The sequence below is a fragment of the Symphalangus syndactylus genome, chromosome 8 (assembly GCF_028878055.3).
Source record: "Symphalangus syndactylus isolate Jambi chromosome 8, NHGRI_mSymSyn1-v2.1_pri, whole genome shotgun sequence".
NCBI classification, from domain to species: domain Eukaryota; kingdom Metazoa; phylum Chordata; class Mammalia; order Primates; family Hylobatidae; genus Symphalangus; species Symphalangus syndactylus.
Window position 1 is genome coordinate 119,094,267 of NC_072430.2, and position 26,015 is coordinate 119,120,281.

Genomic DNA, 26,015 nt, shown 5'->3' on the forward strand with positions numbered 1-26,015 from the left:
GTCAGTCCTAATAACTAATTCATGGGTTCCAGATGTAAGCTGAATTGATTGTCATAGATGGTGATCAATTATGTTTGTACTTTTGTGGTCTCTGTGGCTGTGCTGAAATGTTTAGAAAATATAATTTATTCCCATTATGCATTAATGAGTAGGCATTAAATATTTAATTCATTTACATGTTATCTGGCCCCTCTATTTGGAGCCGCTTTCTGTTCTAGACAGTCTCCTAAGAAAACAATATTATTTCCAGTTTCTCCCCCACATTGTATCATTCAATTTAACCTTCTATGAAAAACTGACGAGGTACTTGTGGTTCTGAGATCTTCTTCTTGCCTATTTAAAACTTTATGTAGTAGATGAACTTACTTCTAGTTTCCTCTCTCACAGTTCTAGGAAGGACTTGTCAATCTAATATCAAATACTGAAGACAAAATTCATTTTAAACTTAGGACTTCTCCTGATCCTCACAGATGAAGCCTAGTGACTCCTCCAGTCAGCCAGAATCTCATTCTTAACCATTTAAAAATATACACAGAGTGTATTGCCTGGCACTTATTTATTCCCTAACAGACAATTACTAAATAAATGAATGAATCCTAGATTTGCTCTACTCTTGGCTCATGTGGTAGAAGAATAAAGGCAACCCTGAATGTCAGTCCACATCCTAACCCCCAGAACCTGTCATTATGTTACCTTACATGGCAAAGGGTACTTTACAAATGTAATTAAGTTTTTGACCTTGAGATAGGAAGATTACAATGAATGTATCCACCAACATAACACTTTGAACCTATATGTAATATTTGTAAAAGTAAGGCTGGGCATGGTGGCTCACACCTGAAATCCTAGTACTTTGGGAGGCCAAGGTGGAAGGATCGCTTGAGCTTAAGAGTCTGAGACCAGCCCAGGCAAGATGGAGAGACCCCATCTCCACCAAAAATTTAAAAATTAGCCACGTGCAGCTACTTGGGAGGCCAAGGCAGGAAGATCACTTGAACCCAGAAGACCAAGGGTACAGTGAGCCATGTTCATGCCACTGTAATCCAGCCTGGGCAACAGAGCAATACCCAGTTTCAAAAAAGAAAAAAAAATTGTTACAGTGACCAAAAAATGAAAATCTGTAGCCAAACCACTGTGGACTAAATTGTGGTCCGCCCCTCAAATTCATGTTGAAGCCCTAATCACCAAGGTGACTGTCTGGAAACAGAGCCTTTAGGAGATAATTAAGATTGAAAGAGGTCATAAGGGTGGGGCCCTAATGCCATAAGACCATGGCCTTATAAGAAGAGGAAGAGAGAGAGATTTGGGACAATTTCTCCTTCTCATTTACTCTCTGCCATGTGAATACTCAGGGAGAAGATACCTATCTGCAAACTGAAAGGAGAGTCATCATTAGAAACTGAATTGGCCATCACCTTGATCTTGAACTTCCCAGTTTCTAGAACTGAGGGAAATAAATGTCTGGCATTTAAGCTACCCAGTGGTATTTTGTTATGGCAGTCTGAGCATACTAGCACACACATCTGAAAAATATATATTTCTCCACAAAAGGTATATAATCTCATGAAATCCTTCATTATTTAAAATGAAAGTGTAAGAAAGTTGAATTGGATGAAATACTTACACAGCACACTATACACACACACACACACACACCCCTGCTCATGATCCCCAAAGAGTCATGAACTTAATGCTTATCCTTCTCATTAGTGTTTCTCTTTTTGAGACACATTATTTACAAACCACCCCTCTCTCACAAATGGACTATCCATTTCACTTGATCATATTTGATTATAGTCTTGATATCATTTGATTGTGGCTTCATAGGATGCACACAAAACTATTAAAATAAATTTTTCTTTCTACAGCAAACTTGTTAGCAAGCAACTGTGTTGCTATCTGCCCAAGCAAAAATAAGCCAGCATGTCTTTCATTTGCTAAGTTCACGGTACCTTCAGGATACCTATGCTATCATGAGGTGATCAGAATTATTTGCATTTCAAAATTTTCACTATACCAAATACTGCATGTTCACTTATAAGTGGCAGCTAAATGATGAGAATACATGGACACATAGAGGTGGACAACACGCACTGGGGCCTGCTGGAGGGTGGGGAGTGGGAGGAGGGAGAGGAGCAGGAAAAATAATTAATAGATACTAGACTTAATACCTGGGTGACAAAGTAATCTGTATAACAAACCCCCATGACACACATTTACCTGTGTAACAAACCTGCACACCCTGTATATATACCCCTGAAATTAAAAGTAAAAAAAAAATTTTACTCTCACTTTCTAAAAATTTTTGTCAATGTACATGCACCTGCTGATGAACAACAGTAGGATTTATGTTACAAACCAATGACCAAATGTAAAAGAGTAGATGGACGAATTTCAACACCCAAGAATTTCAAACCTAAGAGCTGTCAAAAGTAACAGTTTCCCCGTACAACAGTGGTGGACTACAGGAAGAATGCATAAGTGGATATAACTGGAAATGGAATCGTTTATGACTTTATGTATCAAGGTTGTGATGATGAATTATAGCTAGAAGTAAAATGATCACATAAACTACAGTATCTAAGTAAAATATGTGCTAAGAAGGTCCTCCTGAAACATTACTGGTTTTCCAAGGCTGGCTCCTTACAGAATCCACTGAAACTGGTGATTTTCTAGGTTGAATGTGTATAGAATCTACTAGAGTGGTAGTCCAACTATGATGAGTAGATAAAGTCTGCACAGCCCTGTTGAAAAAGGAAAGCTGCATCTTGGTCATCAGACTCAGTTAAATAAAAGATTATCGCACAGCTACAAACAAGGGAAACCTTAGAACCAGCCTAGCACTGATGGTAACATTTTAAAAATGAATGTCCTTTTGGTCAGACAAGTGATTACTGTCGGGTCAAAGAGACCCAGGAATGTCTCCTCAATCATTTCATGCACTAGACCTTTCCCCTGACCTTCAAGCAGTGCTTCCTTCATCTTGAAATTCAATCAATTGGCCCTCCCAATCAGAAACATCCAACAAAATCATGCAAGCCAGGCGAATAGTTTTGTGAGCTGATTATTGAATGATGTCTAGAATGCTGAAATCATAGTCCTGGGCAATGTTTCTGAAGATGTAAAAACTATGATTCATTTTACCATTAGGCTGATATCAGAAATATTCTCATTTGACATTTAATCTTCAGGGACGAATTCCACGCAAACATTCATAACGTGGCAAAGATTTTCACTATTGCTGTTCCTTAGAACTGTGACATGAATGGAAGTGAGTCCAACATGATATATGGCCGTATCTGTTATTCATTCATTCACTCATTCATTCAGCTATTCAACATATAATTTTGGAGGATCTATTTAGTGCCAATCAAAGCTTGCTACAGATGGTTCTATTGAGCCATCTCTCCTTCATAGAATAAATGATCCTCGAGTTGGGATACACAAGTTATAAAACAGAACCCTCTATACAATGCAAGAGCATCATCTTAGCACCCCTCACAAGTGCTCAGTCTCTGGTTCAAATCTTCCAGTAAGCTCTAAAGACAAATTCTCAGGCGTATGAAGTCTTCCCTTCCATATGACCGGTAGCAGCCATATTGCCCTCTGTCAGTGGCATGGCATCCTCAGTTCAGTCAACAACTTGAAGGGACATCAGCTGCCAGAAGTGGTCTTTGGAGATGACAGCAGGATGTTGACGGAGCAAGTATCTTTGGCTTGGGGTTTTATTTATAAGGAGAACTGATTGATGGTTTGGCCCATATACACACACTCATGCAAATGGCTTCATTTTTACAGCACTAAATGTAATGCCATGTTAATTTGGATAAGCAGTTGTTAAGGTTCATATCAAAGGTTTATTTTTTTCTGTAATCATTTACTTAACATTTTAATTTTTCCCTCCCGCAGTCTCCCAACTAAAATCGTCTAACAGTAATCTCTGTGTTAATACCAGGCATAGACAGAAAGCATCTGTATTATGTCAAGTGTAAAAGAAACAGAAAAGCAGCAATTTCTGATCTTTCAGTAACACTTTTCTTCTTTCTTAACATAATTTTATGTAACAGTGGAATATGATATTATAATATCAGGGCAAATTTTTGCAAGCCTATTTGAAATCTCCCTTTCCATTCATTTTAGTCTTTGTCTAGATATGGATGTAATGCAGTTACAGATACAGAGAAATAATGGAATAGTAGTAAACTTAGTTATTTTTACAACTAAATCCCACCCTCCACTTCAGCATATTCGGTTGCTAAGGGGCAACATTTTGCCAAGCAGATAGTTTAGTAAGAGGAAATCATGATACATTTTTGCAATCCTGTGTCCTATAACAATAGGATATTAAGTGCCTATAGCACTTCACCTAGAAATCTGTTACTGGGTCAACAGCCCACTATCTAATGGTGAGAAAAAGAGGGCTGGATCCTGTAAATACACACATTTGAACACTGGCAGTCACTTTTTGGTGAAAAATGTGTTATCCCAAAATTGGCATAATCACAGTTTCCACCTCGTTTATGACCAGCATAAAAAAACTGCATAAAATATCATGCACAGCTGTAGTCAGAAGGAAGATTCAATTTGGGCTTTGTGTAGACTTGACTTGCTGCCAGTGCAGTTACATACATCATCTAGGGCTGCATTTAAAAGGATAAAATACAGTTTTAATTCTTGTGTCGAATTTATTTTTTCAAGGAGAGATAAAAATGTTAAAATACATCATAAAAAGCATTATGTCCCTCCCTGCCCCCACCCAGTCCATCTTTTGTTAATATGATGTTAAAGGGTTAGCAAAAGATGGGAAAGCCATAAAATTAAAGGTTGGGATTGCAGCTCTATCTGTCCTCGGAACGAGAAGGTATCTGGTGTGATTGCATACTCCTTTTTATTATTTAGACAGCCTCGTTGGGAATATCTTATGTGAACAACCTCTAACATCCCTGCTGGTTTCTTTGAGAAGTCTCAAAGGCCACAGTGATAGAGAACAGCATGGGCAAGCTACTAAAGACAGACAAGGTTTTCATCTGAAACCTAAAAGCACAATATAGCACACAGTTTTACAAGGAGCTCTCCTCCACCCCTGTGGAGGAGAGGGCTGACTTCTAGCATCCTGTGTGCGGCTGTATCACAGCATCTTCCTACTCTCAAGAGCCTTAAAGGCACAGCTGCTCCATTTCCCAATCGGGGTCCAAAGAAAACAAGTGAGTTGGCAAAATCCACATGGCTACTTATTTATTTTTGAGACAGTGTCTCACTCTGTCGCCCAGGATGGAGTGCAATGGCACAATCTTGGCTCACTGCAACCCCCGCCTCCCGGGTTCAAGTGATTCTCCTGCCTCAGCCTCCCAAGTAGCTGGGATTACAGGCGTCCGCCACCAGTCCCGGCTAATTTTTTGTATTTTCAGTAGAGATGGGTTTTCACCATGTTGGTCAGGCTGGTCTCAAATTCCTGACCTCAGGTGATCCACCCATCTTGGCCTCCCAAAGTGCTGGGATTACAGGCCAGCATGTACAGGGATTACAGTGAGTCACCATGCCCGGGCCACATGGCTAATTTCATTGAATGAAGCAGAAGCAGACCTCTATTCTTGGGAATTTGAACACAACATTCTTTCTACCTCTTTATGCTGCCTCAGAAAGTGCTTGACACCTCTAGGAATGAATGAGAGCATCCACTGAGAGATACAGGTGAGAACTTTTTATTTCATAGGTGATGCTGTGCTGGAGCCAGTTGGCACAGACTCTTGAGAGTCTATTGTTTTCATCTCCTCCTGATTCACATTCAGTGACTTCATGCTGATAACTTGAAATTAGCCATACTGAGAGTATTTACACCACCATAATTGGCAAATACTACAAACCAGGGCTCCCTCCCACCCGCTGCATAGACCTTGATCAACACATCACTCTTCTCGTTGTGTCACCCCAGGAGTCAGCTCATAAATGATTAAGTGTAATTCTGCTCTCACCCAACAGCCCTCATCCCCTGCCTCCTAAGCTCCAGTGATCAATGCTCAGTTGTTTCCAGCACAGCTTGCCAGGAGCTGCTATGAGGCTCCTTCAAGACCATAAGGAATCTTGTGAATCACCTGTTTCTGGGGGTTAGGGCTACACCAGCACACCCAAAGCCAGCAGATACCAGACTAGGCAGTTTTGTCACTGACTTGTAGAAAGCTAATAGTCTCAATAGTTTTGTCAGAGCTTGAGGTTCCAAAGATTTATTTCTTTTAATCTAAAGAGTGCATTCGTAGCTTTAGTTTATGTCAATTATGCATAGCTTATCATTAAGCAAAATTGTGCTGCAGGAGAAACAGCCTTTTGAAATTAAAAAAAAATGGAATCTGGGGAAGAAATGTATATAAAGCTAGTTCAACTGCAACCAGAGGGTCTTCTTTACCAACAAGAGGCAAGGTAATATAGTTTTTAAGAGCTTTAAGGCATGTAGACTTACGTTTTGTCCCAGGTCTAGCAACTATGAGCCCTGTGATCTTAATACAGGTTAGAAACTTCTGTAAGTCTCACTTTCCTCATACATAAAATGAAAAAGAAAAATAATGTCTTCCTCTTAGGGATTACAAGGATTAAATAAGACAAAGTACACTAAACCCTATCTTCTTATGCCTACCCAAGAATTTTGCCCTAGCAATTCTTCACTCTCACTCTCATTCTCACTTTTGCTCTCTCTCCCCTGCATCATCAATGTTTTTGTTCTCTGCTCAGAAATTTATTCCCTGCCACTCAAATGATCTCTAATGACATTATCAAGATTATCAGTGACCTCCATGTTTCTAAATTCATTGGTCTAATCTTTGCTATCATCTTCTGTGACTTAGCATATAACACAGTTAATTAACACCTCCTCCTTAAAATACTTTCTTCACTTGGCTTTCGGTACCCCAGACTCTCAAGGTTTCCTTCCTATGTATAGGCATTACCAATTCCAGTTGTCTAAGAGCTAAAAAGGAGAGCTATATAGTGTTATGACAGGCGGCTACAGGGTCACTGGACTGTAGTGAGGAAGGTGGAGTTGCTGCAGGTAAGATGCATAGGAAATGAACAGGCCAGTGGTTTCCAATTTTGGGCTGCACATCTCAATCACTTGGAGGGCTTTTGGAACTCATATATTGCCTAAGCCACACCAAGTAAATTATCATCGCTAGACCTGAGATCCAGGTGTCAGTATTTCTTCTTTAGGTTCCCCAGTTGATTACATTGTGGAACCAACCTGGCAAAACACTGACCTAGATGCAATAAGAGAAGTAAAGGCAGATCCCAGGAGGAAGAAGCAGTTTATAGAAAGATTCCATGGGATAAAAACTATCAAATAAATGAACACAAAAGACTGAAAATGTTTAACAACACCAGAGCAAAGAAAATAAGAAATATAGAACACTTGTACAATAATGGTGATAAAACAAGGCATAATATTGGTTAAAAGATGCCACAAAGGCCACATTTACAAAGTACTACTTAAGAGATTAGGAGAATAGAGAGATGGTTTGAACTTATCAGAAAGCAAATAAACATAACAATTAAAAGAATTAGTACTGTGTGGCCGGGCGCGGTGGCTCATGCGTGTAATCCCAGCACTCTGGGAGGCCAAGGCAGGCAAATCCTGAGGTCAGGAGATCGAGACCATCCTGGCTAACACGGTGAAACCCTGTCTCTACTAAAAATACAAAAAATTAGCCAGGCATGGTGGCGGGCACCTGTAGTCCCAGCCACTTGGAAGACTGAGGCAGGAGAATGGCGTGAACTTGGGAGGCCGAGCTTGCGGTGAGCCAAGATCGCACCACTGCACTCCAGCCTGGGCGACAGAGCGACACTCTGCCTCCAAAAAAAAAAAAAAAAGAATTAGTACTGTGTGTCAACTGATAGAAAGACTGGAGTCAAATAAGTTGTATTTAAATTTGTATTCAAATTTGTATTCAACTATTTTCTTTGCGGTAGGGCAAGATATCTCAGTTTCCTCATATGTAGTATGTATAACAATATAAAATAAACTTATTTCATTAGTTCCTTGGAGGATTAATTTAGATAATTTATATAAGGCACTTAGAGTAGCACCTGACACATAATAAACAAACATTAAATGATGATGACATTATGGTGATACAGGTCTTTGGCAAAAGTTAAGGGAATTTGGCTGAGAAGTTGGCCTAAAGATAGGGTTCAATTGGGGAGAACTATGATAGATGCCAAGCTAAGTTCCCTTCTTCCAACCAGAACTAGCACAAGAAATACTGTGAAGCATGAAAAACTTGCCTCTAAGTCTGCGCATTTGTTTTATGGCACTTTCCCCCTTCCTTGTCCTTCGAGAGCAGGATTTTTCTACTTTCAAACACCTCCCAGTAGAAAATGATTTGATAACAGTACCACTCCTCGGATTACTTTTCTCAGTAGTACTGTATCTTAAAGCCTTATCTGAAACTGTGGAATGAAAGACTTTATCCCCAAAAGAATGTTAGTAATCAGAAAATTAAATGAGATAATTTAGATTAAAATCACTTTTAATTTATAAACTGCAATGCAAATATTAACCTTCACCTATGATAATTTACTTCTACAAAGCCCTCTCATTTTTAAGGGGAGTATCCACTTTATTTTCCACATGCCCATCAAAGAGCATATTTGATCTTACTAGAAGGCCAATATTCCTTACTAGTAGCACATCCTAGACCTATGGGGAAAAGACTTGACTGCAATGAGCACTGTGACAAAAAGGAGGTTTTCAGGTTGCTTATACAAACTTTTGTTCTTTTGAAAAACCTTAACATGAAAGACATGCTGCTTTAGTCATAATCAGTGCGATTGAGGAATAAAAGGAAGAGAGGAGACGCAGAGATTCATGCGTTCCTGGAATTGCAAAGCCTGTTCTTTTTCAGAACCTGTTCTTCCATTTAGAATTCCCACTTCTTACGCATGTACTGCTGCTCTTTCACCCACTGAAGAAACAACTTATGAAGCACCCACTATGCACCAAGCACCTTTCATGGTCCTAGAAATATAAGATGATAAAACACAGTCTCTGCCCTTGAGAAGAATGCAAGAGAGCAGGGCAAGCAGTCCACTTATGCAAATAGATCATGTCAATACAACATAAATTGCAAAGACAATAGGAACAAAGATAGTAGGTACACAGTGCTCTGACAGCTGTTCTTTGCCCACATTGGAAACCATGATACCACAAGTGTGTCCTGAAAACCAAGGGCCTAATTAGGCAAAGGAATCTGAAAGAATTTTCAAGATAAATAAAAGAAAACAGGAACTGGCCACAACAGTGTGATGGTTAAATTCTCTCTCAAGTGGTCTTTCTCAGAGTATTAGTAGCCTGGTCTCCAATTACAAAAGCCTTTCACTTCCTCCCTAGAGATGCATATTGTTTCTTTCCACTGGTCTATGGTGATGGTCCCATTTTCTCCCCCTAGCTTGCTCTGAATGTGCACATTCAGTTGGTGCATTCACTTGCACCCAAACTGACTCCCCCTAGGTTCACACGCATGACCCAATGATGCCTCTGCGCCACAAAGGAAATGGTCTATAAATGCAAGTCAAGATTTATATATGTGCAAAGAGATACATTGCAATAATCTACGTTTCAAACAATACCAAAAAGAAGTAAATACACATTAAGATGGCTCCACAAAAATAAAACACTCTAAAGCTCTTAAAAATACATAGTTCTGAAATTTTAATTTTATGGCATGGGGAAATTCTCGGAATATTTGCTCCTGTTATACACACACACACATACACACACACACACACACACACACCCCTATGTAGATGTCTTGTGTTTACATAGGTCCATTTCTCAAAATTTGAGGAAAAAAATGAATATATAATCCCACCAGCCAGAGATAAGCATTGATAACATCTGGGCACACATTTTTCCAGCCCATTCCCCATTCATACTTGCTTCTTTTTGAAACAAAATTAGAATCCTGGGGGTTTGCATCATACATGATGCTGATCCTATGCCACATCATGTCAAAAACACTTTTCCATGTAATCAATTATTCTTTGAAAATGGGACTTTAATGTCTGTAAATATCCCATTTTTTTAATGTAGCATAACTTACCAAGCAGTTTCATTATGGTGGACAGTAATACTTTCTATACTCTAGTTTTTACAAATTCTTCAGTGAACTTCCTTGACCATGAGTCTTTGTTCATGATTCACTTATTTCCTGAGACTGGCTGTATAGAAGTAAAATTACCAGGTCAAAAGGTAAAAGAATTCTAATGCTCTTGAACAATATTTCCCAAATTGCTTTCCAGAAAGGTTATACCAGCTGATATTCTCACCAGTGATGCACAACAGTGCCCACAACTCTCACACTTGCCAGCAACAAGTGTTATCTTTTATCATCATTGCTAATTTGGTAGACAAAAAACAGCATTCTTTTTAGATGCTATATTGCATTAAAACAAAGAATACAAAACTACATATACTATATGATCTCAACAATGTAGAACTATGACCAGAAAAATAAAGGAAAGGAAATACATGAAAGTGTAAAACTTTTTAGCGTCTGGTGATAGAATAATGGATCAGTGCTTTTTTATATATCATTAATAATAATAGTAATATATATGATTTACTCAAAAGCTACCAAGTTTGGGCCGGGCTCAGTGGCTCACGCCTGTAATCCCAGGACTTTGGGAGACCGAGGCGGGTGGATCACAAGGTCAGGAGATCGAGACCATCCTGACTAACACGGTGAAACCCCATCTCTACTAAAAATACAAAAAATTAGCCAGGCATGGTGGCGGGAGCCTGTAGTCCCAGCTACTCCGGAGGGTGAGGCAGGAGAATGGTGTGAACCCGGGAGGCAGAACTTGCAGTGAGCGGAGATTGCACCACTGCACTCCAGCCTGGGGGACAGAGCAAGACCCAGTCTCAAAAAAAAAAAAAAAAAAATTGTATTTTTTTCCTCTTTGCTGCTTCCTCCTCCACTTCTATTTCTTTATTTTTAATTTTTAGTGGGTATATAGTCAGTGTATATATGTATGGGGTACAGGAGATGTTTCGTTACAGCATGTGATGTGATGTGAAGTGTGTCATGGAGAATGAGGTATCCATCCCTAATTCTAGTCTTTAAATACATATACACAATATTTTAAATATATACTATCTACCTACAATGTTAACAAATCTGAAAAGGAGTCATTATAACATGTCTTTTGAAGATACATTTGGATAGATTTTTTAAAACATACTACCTAATTATCATTACAATCTATATAAATACATATTTGCAATAGATGAATACAATAGCTATTTTATAGAATAAGAAACCACTTTTCAAATTGTTTTTGTTGTGGCTTTTATTAAATCCTGATATGTTAAATATTTATATTGAAAACACAATACACAGAACAATAAGGAAAAAATAAAGAATATTTGTATGAAAGGAAAATGTCCCAAAGATAACTCTTTTTAATATTCAAAGAACATGTTGCTTGTTTATATAATATATTCAGACACACTGTCATACATTTATACCAATGTGGAAATAAGCATTAACAAACTAGACTTTATTGGTAGAGTTTTGTCCAGAGAGAAATAACTTTTTATAATGATTCTATCATTTAGTAAAAACTCCTGTTTGTTTCAATGGCTAAAATGTCCAGGTCCTAATCCCCTAGCCCCATGCCATTGCCTTATTTCATTTTAACTCCAGTCTCTGCTAATTGTTGACCTCTGTGATAACATGAATCAATGCACAGAACCCTTTGAGGAATTCGCATTCTTAAGAAAAGTGTTACTGAGTTACCTATGTCTTGTTTTCCAAGAGCCAAAACAGTCTGGGAATCTAATCACATTTTGCTTTTCCCCATTTTCTATGAGATGCCCAACTCATTTATGATAGCTTCACAATCTTCTAATTTGCTGGTTGTTCTTTGAATTTCAAGGTTTTTCATTAGAAAGGGAAGTATTTTAGAAATCTTAATGTATACTTTGCAAGTTGAGAAACAGATTTTTTTCTAAGATGCAAAAAGAAATTACTTGTGATGATACTGAGAAATTAATATAAAATTATTGTTTAAATTTTAGGTTGGGTGTGGTGGCTCACGCCTGTAATCCCAGCACTTTGGGTGAACAAGAAAGGCAGATCACTTTAGGTCAGGAATTTGAGACCAGCCTGGCCAACATGGTGAAACCCCATTTCTACTAAAAATACAAAAATTAACTGGTTGTGGTGGTGCACCACTGTAATTACTCGGGAGGCTGAGGCAGGAGAATCGCTTGAACCCAGGAGGCAGAGGCTGCAGTGAGCCGAGATCGCACCCTTGCAGACCAGCCTGGGTGACAAAGCAAGACTCCGTCTCAAAATAAATAAATTAGTTAATTAGTTGAATAAAATTTAAAAGACTCAAATCCTGACAAATATTCTGTTTTTACTGCTTAATTTAATGCTTAAATTTACCGTTAATTTCTGGGGTTTGTTTTAACCATGACATGTAGTGTGACTGATTTAAGCTTAATTTGGAAAGGAAATTAGAAAATCCATGTCTTATATAGTCATAAAGTTATCTTAAATCATTATTTATTACAAGAGAACAAAATTTTAAAAATTTTAAATACATTGAACCATAGTATATTGTCATATACAGCATTTTTTTCAAAGAAGCAAATTACTATAATATGTACTTTGCTACCTAACAGCAATAAAACTCACGTGACAAACTTTTACCCCTCTCTGTTTGTACTTATGTCTTGCCAACCTCTTAGTTTTCTGTTTCTATCTACCCAAATTATTCTTGGTTGTTAAACAGTACAAGTTCGAGCACAAAATATCACCTTAACGCTATGAAGAACAATATTTGTTTTCTAAAGACGACCAGGTCTGGTTCTGGTCATTCTTTTTCTAAGAGTTTCTACCCTCTGTAAAATTTATACATCTGAGCCATGTTCTGAGGATTTTTCTCCCTTAGAGCTGATCTGGAGCCTAAGTCTTCTCTGAAAATGAGGGGATTAAACTAGAAGGACCTCTGACCTTTATGGGCAATACAAATTGTAATTAACCCAGTTTGGATTCTAACCTATTCTGCATTCGTTCCACATGTATTTTTTAAGTACTAGCATGTGCCAGGCGCTGTTTTAGGTGCTGAGGATACAGTGGCAAGTGAGAGCCACATGGTCCCTGCCTGAACCTAATTACACTCTAGAACCTAATTACAGCCGAGTGAGGAAGTTGATGATGCCGCATCAATGCCCCAGTTGTTTTTTTCTCACTAATGCCCTCGTCTCTTCAAATGAAAGACTGAACTCTTCACAACTTATTTAAAAGAATCAGATCATTTGACTATCACACCAAATATATTGTAGACCGTTATAGAATCTTGACTCAAAGTTTAGAGGAACACACAAAAAATTCATTTCTGTTTTTCCACCGACAGCTTCAGAGCCAAGGGCACTTTGGCTAGCTTTTTTTGTCTTTTTTTTTTTTTTTTTTTTTTTTTTTTTTCAGAAATGTCAAGTACAAGACAGGGCCACAGACCAATTGAGTGGTTTGTGTTTAGAAAAGCTTGAGGGCAGGAAGAGTTCTCTCTCTGCCACACACACACACACACACACACTTAAATAATGGGATCATTAGTTCCTAGTGAGTTATTTTTGCACTAGCTGAAAAACCATTTCATCCTACCTGGTCCATTTTTCTTCAGGAAAAATCCCCATCTGGAATTGTTAACCACCTTGAGGGTCAGAGATTTTTTTGAGAATCAGAGGAAAGCAATGAACCTTAGGCCTGGCAGATGAGGGGACCAGGAGAATACAGGAAGTACATGTGTGCAAACAGACAAAAGTTTGCACACAGGTAGTTCACACCCAAGGTAAGCAACTCAGTAACAGAGTATACAAAATATTACATTTCACAAAAATGTGTTCTACAAAAATTAGGATTACTGTTACCCAGGTGAGGAGGTTGTTTCCAGAGTCAATGAGTCTGGGGAATGCTGGATTTGAAAGTGATTTTTCAAAATTCTTTAGTATATGAATGTGCACCGCACTTCCTTAAAAAGATGATGTGAATGTGGCAATAACTCTCTTAACTGCTCTGGGCATGGAACCCCCTGGAATTGCCTCTTCTGACCGGTGTTCTAAGAAACACTCCCAGAAATAATTCATTCCTCACATCCCTACCACGCTCCCAGATCCATCAGTTGAATCTTGGCCGCAGAAGATCATCTGCTATGAGAAAAAAGTCAGTCGATAACATTAAGGTTAATAGTCAATGATTGTTGTGACATGAGCATTGAAAACAAATAACTGTCCACTTGAATTGATGGAACTTTTTGCTTTTTATTTAAACCTTTGGCCCCGAAAACACAATGTGAGTGTGGTTTAAGCAAGTTTCTAAGACTTGCTCAGCTTCAGTTTTCTCACATATTAAATATGGATAAAAAGTAGTACATACCACATACCATTATTGTGAGAATTAAATGACTTAGTACATGTAAGGCATATAGAACAGTGTTCTATACGTATACATGTTCTCAGCATGTAAGTACCCAATAAATATTAGCTGTAATTTTTATTTTCCCAATCATACCAAAAATAAATAACATATATTAATATATTTTTATATATTAATCTATTATATATAATCACTCTGGAAGCTCAGAATAATGTACATATCCACAGAGAAATAAGTGTTAATATTTTCCAAAGCAGACAATGGATACTCTGAGAATATCTGAACATAAATGGAAACATTTGGGGGGAAAAGTTACATACGTAGAGGAAAAAAAGCCATTTCTTATCCATGAGAGTTGCTTACATTTCCATGTAGTTCTATACAGATATTTAGAGCTACATCACCACGTAGAAACTTGATTAAAGAGTGAAGTGAAAATGGATTAATCCTCCCTGCTCACATCTCCCCATATTCATACAATACTTTTTGGCATTTTTCGATTCGTTTACTGTAGAATAAAGTAAGTGACACAATTACAACCTGAGGTGTTTAACGGTAAAACCACAGCCTGCTATAAAGAAAGCCATCGTCACCCATATAAGGACACAAAATATAAGAGGACTCAAACCTGGCTGAATTCCACTTTGACTTGCCTCATTATCATAAGCTTCTCTAGAAGGGTTAGGGAAAATTCTGTTTCCTCCTATTGGTTTCTCTTCTTCCATGGCTTTCTTTACTCATAAACCTAATTACCACATGATAGCCAGCTTGCACCCTTGCTTATAACTCTCTGATGGAGAAAAAAGAACGCTTATACCGTGTTGGTGAGAATGTAAATTAGTTCAGCCACTGTGGAAGGCAATTTGCAGAATTCTCAAAAGACTTACAGCAGAACCACCATTCAATTCAGCAACCCCATTACTGCATATATATCCAAAAGAAAATAAATTGTTCTACCAAAAAGACACATACACTTATATATTCATCACATTAGCAAAGACATGGAATCAACGTAGGTACCCATCAACAGTGGATTGGATAAAGAAAACATGACACATACTGGTGTATAGGTGGTTCTGTGGTAGAAAATATGGCATGTATACACCATAGAATACTACACAGCCATAAAAAAGAACAAAATTGTGTCCTTTGCAGCAACATGAGTGCAGCTGAAGGCCATTATACTAAGCAAATTAACACGGGAACAGAAAACCAAATACTACATGTCCTCACTTATAAGTGGGAGTTAACATTGGGTATTTATGAACATAAAGATGGCAACCATAGATACTGGGGATTATTAGAGGGTGGAGGGAAGGAGTGGGGCAAGAGTCAAAAAACTATCAGTTACTATGCTCACTACCTGGTTGACAGGATCATCTGTATCCTAAACCTCAGTATCATGCAATATACTCATGTAATAATCCTGCACTTGTACCCCCAAATCTAAAAAGTTGAAATAAAAAAATAAAAGAAGAAGAAAACCATCTCCAATTACTTTCCATTGTGCTTAGAATGGGACCCTTAACTAATGATGTGGCCTGCTGCTGCTTCTGGCCTCTTAACTCACACCACTCTTCCCTACCTTAGCTTTTTTCCTTTCCTGGAAGCAAGTTCTTTCCTGCCTCAGTGGCTTTGTACTTGTCATTGTCTCTACCGGGAATATCTGTCCCTCACATCGTACTTAGCCTGATTCCATCTTACCATCTGAGCTGGTAAGAGATGGTAAAGGAGATGTCTTTCCACAAGCCTGCCCTGACTCCTCTGTCAAAGGGAGCCCTCCTCTCCCTGTTTATTGTCTAACATACCACCAATTTTATTGCCTCAAAGTACCAATATATATGACATTAAGTAATACATTAATATTAACACCAAAATTGTTCTCGGTAGTTATATCCATGGCATAAATGAAGTCCTCCATATCTGTTCTACTTTAAGGAGAAGTCATCCTTACTTATTGTTACTGCCCTATATTAAGTCTCTCTCAACCAGTAAGATGAGATAAAAATTAGATCATTTCTATCTTTTATAATAAATTACAAGGTATATAACTGCTAAATTAATTTTAAAGCATTCCTTGGGTGTGTGAATAGTAACAGAAGAAACTGAAGCTCACATATTTCACTTACAAAGTGTTTTATAAACTTTGTACTCAAAGTTTTATAACACTTTGTAAGTGGAATATGTTTTCAGAAAATGAGACTGTTTTATCTCTTGGTTGATCCTGAACCCGGGAAGTATCAATAATTCATGAAATCATACAGTTTAAGCATTGGAAGAAAACACAATAGTCTTAGAACTAGCCGGTTCTCCAGCATTTGAATCCCTGCTATGATGTTCCTACCAAGTAGTTATTCTTCATTAATCATGAATTCACAACCTCTTGAGGTAATGGTTTCTTGTTTGAAGACAAGACCTCTGACTTGAAGAGATAAGATAAGCCCCACGGTGACTTATACTTACTGGTGTATTTCAATATCTTAAATCCAAGTGGAATAAATCTAACCTCTCTTATACACACCAGCCTTTCATGTTTCTCAAGACAATTGTAATATCCTCTTAACTTTTCTTTTCTCTGAGATAAAAGTTTTAGTTCCTTCAACTATTCTTAATATGCCATTGTTTCACATTATTGCCAGGGAGTAATCTTTTAAGTTTACATCGCTTTTTTTTACAGCCTGCTTCACAGAGGGAACCCAGAATGAACCATTTGCCACGGGTAACCAGATCACTACAGAGCAAAGCAGTCTGTCACAACTGCTTCGACAGACTACTAATGTTCATGATGTCAAAAATGTTCATGATGTCAAAAAACAACAACAAAACATATCAAAGTAGCTGGGAGTTTAACACACAGAGTAGAAAAAAATGAAAGAAAGGAACCTGCAGAATACCTGCTCCTCTTGCACTCCTCAGCCACACACCATTCTCTCTTTAATCATTTCTAATCTCTTATTAATTTTTTTGCAACTAAGTTCATGATAGAGTCTCTCTTCCTGAATTTTTCGAGACAATAAATCCTATTTCACTTCCCCTATATGAAGTTGCCATTATGCAATTATTTTCACCTACAAAAATAGCTATTTCTTAGCTATATACCCAATGTTATCAGGTATACATAAACAAAATATACATCACTATTCCTCAAGTGAGAACCTGGTTGCTGGAGAGTAAGGGACTTGCCTACAATCACAAGCTAGACAATGACAAAACCAGGATCTGAAGCCAAAGTCCTGATCCAACGCTCTCGCCCCTTAGCACAGGTCCTTTCCCAAGGCCAGCTTTTGGATTCCTAGAGAGAAAGTGAATGTGTTCCATAGCAAGGCAAATTTCATCATCTCTTCATGTTAAAACATGTAGAAACTGAATCTCAGAGAAGTTTATTAACGTGACCAAAATCACAAACTGGGGAGTTGGGAACTCAACCATGAGTGCCCTGACTCCAGGGCAAGGGGCTCCTAGCCGGCGTCACAGGTTCAGTATGTCCCTGCTACCATTTGCCTTTTCAGTGAACAGTTCCCGGTTCATGGGTTTTCTAAGATTTTAAAACTGAACAAAATTACGGAAATTCAATGACCAAACTCTGTTTTCCCCTTTATTTTTTTATATGCCGTTTCTTCTTACAAGCACTCAAGACCACGTATTTGATTTACATCTTTAGGCGCTGGAAACCCTGGAGACAACTTGAAAAAGCTTGAGAGGCTAAAAGCACTTGTACCAAAGCCATTCCCAGGTCCAGGTTTTGTTCCATTACAGCTTTATATCTAAATTATGAAGGTTTTCTACAAATCGGGTTCATAGGGAAAGTGCTGAGTCATTTTCATTATTGCATCGATTCTACACAGGGGTATCACTATAATGTTTGAGGAAGTCAAACAGTCACTATGCTTAATTTATATCTCAGATCGATGGAATTATCAAGTCATCTATGTGCATCTGTTTCCGTGATTCATGCTTACGCTCATATACTGGGTGGTTTCATTCCTCATCTTTTCTCAGATAAGGAACTGGCAGTTCCAGAAGCCTCTATCACTAAGTCCTGCAATTCAGTGGATTCACTAGCATCTTAAGTTTAAAAACACAAACTTTCTTTAAACTAGTAATTCTTCAGGTTTCACAGCAGCAGCAAAAGCTGAAACAGCAATAAGCATGTCAAAGTCATGAGAATTACAGTAGTCAGAGAATAACTTATCATATGAGAAAAAAATGAAACTACTCTATACTTACGTCGCCATTTCCTTTGCAAAGTACTTTTTAAAACGAATTTGTGCCAAGTGGGGCTCAAGCCAAACCTTCCCTCCTTCACAGCTCACCTTTCCTTAGTTAAAATGTTAAAGTCATGACAGCACCACCATTTCCACAGCATTGTGGCATGTGGTTAACAAAGACAACCAGCAATTACTCAGTGAGGAGAGAAAAGTTAATGCTAGAAGCAGAGGGGATCAAGATTGCGTGTGGAGCTCAATGACGACTAGTAGCAGAGTCTATACTTTCTAATAATATGAACTATTGATCCCCATTTAGTCACGTGCTTACAATACACATTAGGTAATGTTTGTCTCTGCTCTCATCCCATGGCAGCTGATCCTTTATTAATAACACATTCTTAGCACTGATGAAGCTGAAAAGATAGGCAGACATGGACCCCAATCCTGATTCATGGGCTCACACCTTGCTGGGAGAGTTAAGAAAGGGGCACTAGAAGAGGAACGAGATGGATCTTTCAAGCAGTGAGAGGATAGAAAAGAAAAATTACGGATAGAAACAAATTTTGGTAAATTGTAAGTAAACTTGTGCAAGCTCTGAAAATAAATTGGTGTCACAGGGACCTAATTATATCTGCTTTCATCCCATGGCGAGTTAATAATGTACACTTACATAAAATTTATGCCCACTCATAAGCAAAGCTCATTACTAAAACAACATTAAGTTGGTAGCCATATAAAAGGGAGACCCCTGAAATCTTTAAACCGTTGCTTAAACAGCAATATTAACTTTGTGTTTTCAGGTAGCTGCATTGGTAATTGTGTTAGGATGAATAGGTGAAAACAAAAAAATGCAGCAATGTTAACAAGGGGGGGTGGTTTAATATTGCCACCCACCCACACAGTAATTTGAATGTTTTCTGTATCTAGGATATTTCCATTTTCATCCTTAAGTAAACTTAACTGTTTTGGCATTGATCTTGCTACTTGCCTGTAGACTCAATAAGATTGAAAAGGAAAGTGGCTATTCCCCAAGGACCTTCCAACCAACATTTTTACAAATTTTGAGTTGAGTTGGGAATCACAGGAAACAGGAAAAATGCAAGTAACAGTCCCTACCTAACGCAGCAAATATCTGCAGGACTTTTGACGATTAAACACATTCTGATCGTGTGTGGACTGTGTTAGTCCAGATAAATTTTTCTACTGAGGATGTAAGGCAACACTGCCAAATAATTATTACTTGCAAGTAACAAATGCTTTTTAGATCCAGTTATTTCTTCCTTAGTACAGCAGTCCTTCTTCCAAATGTATGGAAGAACAGGTATTTCATTCTAGCTCAGTAGAGAAATGTGAAAACAAAAGGAGCAATTTTGCATTTTCTGTGTATTGGAATATTAGATCTATTCTACAGGTAATCAACTTTTCCTTCAAGTAAAGTGTTCTGTTTTTCAGGGAGGGTAAGCTCTTCAGTCAGCAGATGTCAAGCAAGGCCATTTCTTAAGTGGGCTCTTTGCAGAAGTGGTTTCCTTCACATTAAGGCAGAGCCAGAGGTACTGTGGCCCGGAGGACAGTACAGCTAAAGCAATTTCTCATGTGACTGTCCAGGGGACAGCCCACATGAAAACATGACTATCAGTGGAAGCTACCGAGGTCTTATTTTCTTGTTGAAATAACAGGTTTGAATGCTTGCATTTCAGGTTTCCAGAGTTGTCTTAGCTATCATAATTTTTCAAATGAGTGGAAATAAAAACTAGAGTAGCATATCCAAGTGCAGTTTTATAGTATTTCCACACATGCACTAATGATATAGTTCTGTAATCTACAGTGTTTCTATGTTTCTTCATAAGGAATGATACCACAATACTACTATTTCTCTCTCGGCTCAGTAAAGGCTAGGGGGAGAAAAAGAAGTCTACTTCTCTGGGGGTGATTATAATCATTGTAACATTTATAATGATTATAAATTTTGAGATCGTGAAATGCAAAGGTAACCATAGAGATAGGAAACCTAGGCCAGGGACTGAAAAAACCTGCTTCATTAGTTGGCATAACCCACTTCTGATCACATATGAGACGCCTACACAGCACCCTAATACATATTAATAGTAGGGAAGCAATAAATAACTAGAATTCCTAGTAAGAATAGTAATAATATTAGGACTATCATCATGACTATTACTTGAGATTCTAGAGGTAAAAGCTGGTAATAAAATCTGATCTTTTGCTTTGCTCACATGGATATTACTGAGGTAAGAACATGCTCTTCTGATAAATGTACTATGGAAAAAAAAGTCATTTTATTGCTATCACACTAAGAAACAGACACCTCAAACACTACATGAGTAGTCTTTCCATGGAGGAGTCAATTCCCACCTTTCCTTTTAACAGTTCAATATAATCCTTTTATGATTGTGTTGAAATGTCTCTTACATTCACTTTCCATTTTTTGTTGGTATTGAAATTAGGAGACAAGAAGAAGAGCTAATATCCCTTCATTTTTTAGCTCTGTGGTAATTCTACAGGCTTTTACAAAACTATCAAGCGTTTTTGTGTGTGGTGGTTGTGTTTCTTTTTTAAGTCATGTATTTATAAGCAAAAAACCTGATAATGGCAGCTTTTTCTATTTGATGGTTTTAACTGACTGATAATGGGGTATGGGTGAAGAGCAGTGAGCAGAACTCATTTCAGATGTTAGAGCACAAACTTAAAACTTTCTCCCAGCTGAGTCTTTGCCGCATGAGACTGGATAGGAACAGCCAGAGGTAACCTCATTAGCCCATGAGGCTGGCTTGGAAATACAGATGCTGGAGCAGTGACCTAGAGAGAGGGGACCCTGTGGCTAGAGAGAGGAGACCCTGACAGGCTGACTCCTGCATTTTTTCCTGTGACACCCTCTCACCAACCCAAATCCTTTGTGATACCTATACCAACTTCCAAAGTCATGACTCCCTTTATAGACTGAAACCCAGGACAGTCCACAACCTCTACAAGTGAGCAGAACAAAATTCTGCCTGCATCACCATATATGATTCGTGGCTCTGCTTGCGATTACCTGACAAAGCACTTAACCTCGCCATGCTCCAGTTTCTTTTGTAACCCAGAAACAAAATAATGTGAAAATCTCTCTCCCGGGATTGTTTTCAGTGGTAATTACATACGTATATGTATGTATATTTATATGTATGCAGATGTATATCTATTAAAGTACTTTAGCTTATGAGAGGCTCTAGCAATATTTAAAGATAAAGTTAGCATAATTGAATAAGCCTGCAGCTGTAATGGGTCTGCTCTCTTCGAGGCTGCTAGTATTAAACAGCACAAATTGTAGCTGGTCTTCCCAGGTTTCTACCCCTGGGTTTTGCCACTGACTTGCTATGTAACTTCCACTTTGGAATGTCTCTGCCTCCACATTCATCTTTAAAATAATCTGAAGTGATGAACTCCCTTGTAGGGCATAGAGGGGAAAAAGAAAAAAAAAAAGCCAAGAGATTTAATAAGTGTAATTGAAAAAGCAAATAACAGACAGGATCCAACTCTGAAAGACACAGTTGTTATTCCTATTCATATAAATGCAAATTCAGCCCAAGAGTAAAATCACATGGAATTCTCTGATTTAAGGAATTTCCCTAGTAATAAGCACAGACATTTTTCTGGTTTCAGTCAACCGAATAAAGAACAGGTTTTAGGAAATGCTCACAACCTTGCCTTGAATTATCTGTACACGGCTTCTATAATTTAAATTGTTGGAGTTATCTATGGATAACGGCAGTCAGAGTTTAGCCATAAACCTTCCAAGTAACGGTGACTTCCTGAGAGCCCCTTCTAACAAATATTTCTTAACTGTTTTCCTTGACTCATTGCCAATAAAATGGATGGAAACGCTTTCAATTCTCTCTTTTTCTTTCTTGGTCATAGCTTCAGAACCCTAGCGCTGCTTGATTCCCTTCAGTTGCAGATATTGGTGGCTGGAATCAAGGGCCAGGCCCCAGAAAAGTTTCACAGAAGGGACATACATAGGGCCAAATTGGACCCTCCGATTCACACCGTGTATCTCTGAGATGTGTGGTAAGTGTCTGAGGTACTGATTATGCTGCAGCCAAGATGGTAAAACAGAGCCAACACATCACTCATTGTACCAGAAGCCGTTGTCACATCCTAATGCCAATTGTGCTGCAATGCATATTGCTCAGGCCATCACTAGGCCTGGGAGCTATGCATTTTAATTGCACATGCTGCAATTAAAATTTAGGGTTTCAAGAAATTACCACATTTCTTTGGTTTCCAGTTCATTGTATCTCTGCGTTCTTTGACAAAAACATATAACAACTGCAGTTGTAATATGGACAGAATCCTATGGATTGTTTGCAAGCACCTTCCACTTAAACAGAAAGAAATACATCACCACCAATGAAAAAGCGCTGGTGGGAGATACAGATAATGCACAAATCAGAGCAGCTGCACAACTCTTGGGGCATCATCTATTCACCACATTGTGAACTGTGCCCCCTGGAGTTGTACAATGTAAACATCCTACAAGATCATAGATATCCTAGAGAAATCTTATTAAAGAAAAGCTGTCTCAAATACCTTAGAAATGTCCATCTAGGAGACATTAAGTTCTGGTTCTTCTGTGCTCTAGGCCTGGCTTTTCTCACACTAAATAGAAGGTTACTTGACATTATCTCCAGTGTTAACTCCAGTTCTGAAAGTCTGTGATTCTAAGAGTAGGCCAATTTATATATATCAAATGGTAATGTCAGATGCAAATGTTTCCCTCTTTTTAAGCAGTGTTCTTATAACTAGTGTTATATTAGTGAAAACAAGGGAAATTTTCAAATAACCTTGAATTGTTTTCCAGTGGGCCTTAGGAAAGAGGTTAAGTCTCTGGACTGCCTGACCCATTCAGTTTCTTTCACAGCGAATGAAAATACTGCAAAAACTGATGGGCGGAATGGAATCATAAAGAAAAGGGAAGCTTCATTTAAGCAATATAGGCAGTATTTCAAAAATGATCATAGGAGGTTTGCTTCCTCCAAGCTGGAAACATTTTTTAAGCTAAACAATAAAGTCTGCTTTAAATCAAATGCAGACAAAGCAGTGTCCTTGATTTGGGGTAATATTTTTCAATTTTGTATTTAAAATTGTGTTTCCTATAATGTTTTCTCAAAGCATCTTTTGCAATATCACCAGTCAAATTCTTTACTGAGTTTTACTTTCTGACATTTGATTTATAAAATTAATGAACATACTAAAGAAACTTTTTGTTAAAGTTCCCATGCTCTTCTCCAGCCTTCTGGTCCAAGATTCTCATACCATATCATGCTCTTCCAACATCCACCCCTCCTCCCTGACCCCGCCACCGTCCAGTCAAAAAGTCCTTATATCCACATTGGCCTATTGAAATGTGATCTGAGCTTAGCTTTCTCATGGGAAAGGCCAGGTTTATTACATTCAAACAGAATTAGCAGCCACTTTAAATACTATAATCCAAGCGGCACTGTGCTTATAAACCATGAGCTTTTGTTTTAGAAATATAAACAGAAGGGTGATCCTTAAAGCTGTGTAAGTCATCCCAATTTCAAGTATTGGGTATTGGTCTGACAGCCTGACTCAGGCCTTATATAGCTACAGAGTATTTAGGTCAATTAGATAAATTAAATTTTATAACAAAAGTCAACAAGATCATGATAGAAATTCAAACATAATTTGGAAAAATGAAACACACACACACACACTAGTCTGTACCTAGAAACAACTAAAAGAGAAGATACAGGACTCTGACCTTATAAGGCAGGCAATATATACTCCCCTCTAAAAGAGAATAGGGATACATTATCTCAGCTTTGAAGCTTTCTATCCAAACCTAAGCTTTACCAGGGCAGTCCTGCTATTACACCCATTTAAATTTCCATCCACGTCTCTTCTTGGCACAGGGGAAAGCAAAGTGTTTCTCCTAACTTTATTCTTATCCATCCATTACACTACACTGTGAGGACCTGTTTTTGTTCATCATTAGAGCCCCCATGACTTGCATATTGCATGGCACATAGTAAATGCTCAGTAAATAACTTGTTAGAATGTTGAATTAAAGATTTGATATTTTTTCTTTCATCAAACACACACTTACCGAATGACTACCACAGGTTCTTTTTGGCATAAGCCCTCAATAAACATGTATGTTAATTACAGGGCAGTTTCAAGTCAAGGTCAGCTTTTCACATGAGAAAAATCTTAGGTGGACCAGCAGAACCTTCTGTATTCCCCCATGATCACAATGAATTAAAGCAAAGTTCATGACACTGAAAACACCTTGTAGTGTTTAGATACTTTTCAGCCAGCTAGGAAATTGACTACTGGTCAGTGCTTAATCCACCATGGGAAATTTGGTACTTGGGCTACATCAAGTTGAATCTTAAAATCTTAACATTTATGAGTAAAAATGAAAGAAAGCATAGAAATGACTATTTGCCCTTATACTTTTTGTGGAAAACCAGACTTAGCTTCCTTTACCTCTCCGTCCAACAAGTATTAGCGTTAATCTTATGTTCTTATTATCATATAAAAGTATTTTACCTTCACTTCCTATGAACAAAGTTTTCTAAAGTGTATATCTAATCTCTTCCTTCCATGCTTGAAATATTCCAAATTGTCTTCAACATAAAGTCAAGATTCCTAGCATGATTTACCAAAGGCTTGATGATCTCACTTCATCTTTATTCTGCAAACTCATGCCCTAGCATTCTTCCCAATAATAACTATCACTATCCCTAAATAAATGTTTAATACTTGAAATTCCCAAGCATGCATTGCTTTTTTTCCTCCCTCTTGTCCTTTATGTACAATAATGCCTCTCACCACCCACCCCAAAATTATCTCCTACACACACACACATACACATGCACACACACTTTACAAGGCTAACTTCTATTCATCCTTTTAATTACTTCAGGGCTCATTCTTCCAAAAGACTTACAAGATTTCCCCCATCCCTCTCTCCCATAATCTGGGTTAGGTGTCCCTCTTAAATATACTCTACACTGTCAAACCTCATGTGTCCACTCACCCCTACCCCAATAGTTTGTAAATTCTTGGAAGGCAGAGCATAAATGTCTCCGGATCCCTAGCATCCAGGAGAATGCTTGTTATTTCATAAGGACTCAATAAAAGTGAATTAAATATACCACATTTTCTCAATCCATTCATCCATTGATGGACACTTTCATTGATTCCGTATCATGGCTTTTGTGAATAATTATGTCACATGCGGCAACAGGGATGAAGCTGGAAGACATTATGCCGAGTAAAATCAGCCAGACACAAAAAGACCAAAAAAAAAAAAAGGCATGTTCTCTCTTATATGCAAAATCTATAACAATGA

General features: G+C 38.0%; 1 protein-coding gene and 1 long non-coding RNA gene across 3 annotated transcripts in view; both read left to right on the forward strand.

Moving 5' to 3' along the window:
• Window positions 1-25,542, forward strand: LOC129488386 (uncharacterized). Its single transcript, XR_008659646.2, has 4 exons — window positions 1-34; window positions 13,678-13,845; window positions 22,553-22,702; window positions 25,301-25,542. It is a non-coding gene; the product is annotated as an uncharacterized lncRNA (long non-coding RNA).
• The window catches only part of VWC2L (von Willebrand factor C domain containing 2 like), a 166,280-nt gene that overhangs the window by 99,470 nt on the left and 40,795 nt on the right, over window positions 1-26,015 (forward strand). The window lies entirely within an intron of this gene.